The sequence below is a fragment of the Octopus bimaculoides genome, chromosome 1 (assembly GCF_001194135.2).
Source record: "Octopus bimaculoides isolate UCB-OBI-ISO-001 chromosome 1, ASM119413v2, whole genome shotgun sequence".
Classification (NCBI taxonomy): Eukaryota; Metazoa; Mollusca; class Cephalopoda; order Octopoda; family Octopodidae; genus Octopus; species Octopus bimaculoides.
The window spans coordinates 137,726,681-137,728,352 of NC_068981.1; positions in this window are offsets into that span (position 1 = coordinate 137,726,681).

Genomic DNA, 1,672 nt, shown 5'->3' on the forward strand with positions numbered 1-1,672 from the left:
TATATATATATATATATATATATATATATATATATACATATATACATATACATATATATATATATATACACAGACACAGACACACACACACACATGAACGCACGCACACACACACACACATTTGTGTGTAAACATAAATATATGTATCTGTATAATGTTTACGCGGTCATATTGTCTATGTTAGTAATATTTTCGTTAGTATTAATGTAATTCTATTTATATTCCTATCGCTGTCTATTTCCTTTCAATTAATCTGAATCTTTCTTCGCCGATACAGTTAGTTATGTTTCTATTGATTTTTATTTTCTTTTTTAAATTTCGGTTGTGATTTTTTTGTTATTTATCATACTCTTCTTCTTGATCATTTTTGCATTGATTTTTGTTAGCATTGATAGTTTTATAGTTCTCAGTCTTAGCTTTCAGTTATATAACTCCATTGACATCTAGTGTCGGCTTACAGGAATATAAAATCCACCCGAGCATTTCTCAGGTCTGGACTCAAACTCATTGCTTCGACGAATGAGAGTTCAGTAACATACAGTTGCACAATGTCCTTAGTTCACAAGATCTGTGAACTTGGCCGCCTGTGTACAGGGTCAAAGGTGAAAGACTTCCAACAGCATCCTCTATTTGTCTCCGTCGCCTCTTATCCTAGCGTCACTGCCCTTATGAAGAAGGTGTGATAGAAGTGGTGTTGGCATCTTGCTTTACTGAACGACCTAGAAGACGAATAGTATAGAAGGCAGAGCTAGTAACACTCTCTTGTCCTTCAAATGTATTGATTGACCTGATGTAACAAGTACTACAGCCTAGTAGTTATAAGGGTGTAAATCTTGTATAGAGTTACCTTCTCTTAGATGCACAGCTGAAGAGCTGAAGGGCCTCATTTTCCCTGGGTCTGTTAGGGTGTCTATGAATGGCATTCTTCCGAAGGAAATTCCGTGACATACAAATTAACCCACGGCTGAAACCCTGACAAGTGCTATTACTCCGGATTAGGGTAGCTCTTGGAACAATCGTAGTTAAGAGGTGGTTCCACGCTCCTCAAAACTCCGGAACTCCCTAGCTAGGGTTCCACTACCGGAATCAGTTTAATGTCATACGTAGGACACTTTACAGTCAAATGACTGTAACGATTAAAAGAATGAAAATTATATATTGGGTTGGCAACTAAGTTCCCGCGTTTTTTTTTAAATTTTGGAATCAATTTTTTTCGAGAATTCTATTTTTGAATCATTTTGGAATCTATTTTTTTTCTAGTTAATTTTAGTTAACTTTTGTTTATTTTCAGATCATTAAAATGGAATGTCAAGTCAAGAAAAACGAGCATTTTCGACACCTTTTTGCTTTTAATCAAGGTTTTAAGGTCGCAAAAGCTGCTCGCGATATTTTTGCTATGTATAGAAGGGGTGCCATAGCTGAAAGAACCGATCGTGATTGGTATACCAAGTTGAAAAATGGAAATTTTGACCTCAAAGACGCACCTGGTTCTGGCCGTCCAGTTGAGTGCGATGAAGAGCGATTAAACTAACTTTTGCACGAAAATTCTCGTTAAACGACAAGGGAACTGGCAGAGAAAATGGAATGCTCCCACACTGCTATAGAGAAGCATCTTCACTCGGTGGGAAAGGTTCAGAAGTATAGAGCATCGGTTCCGCATGCTTTAAATGAC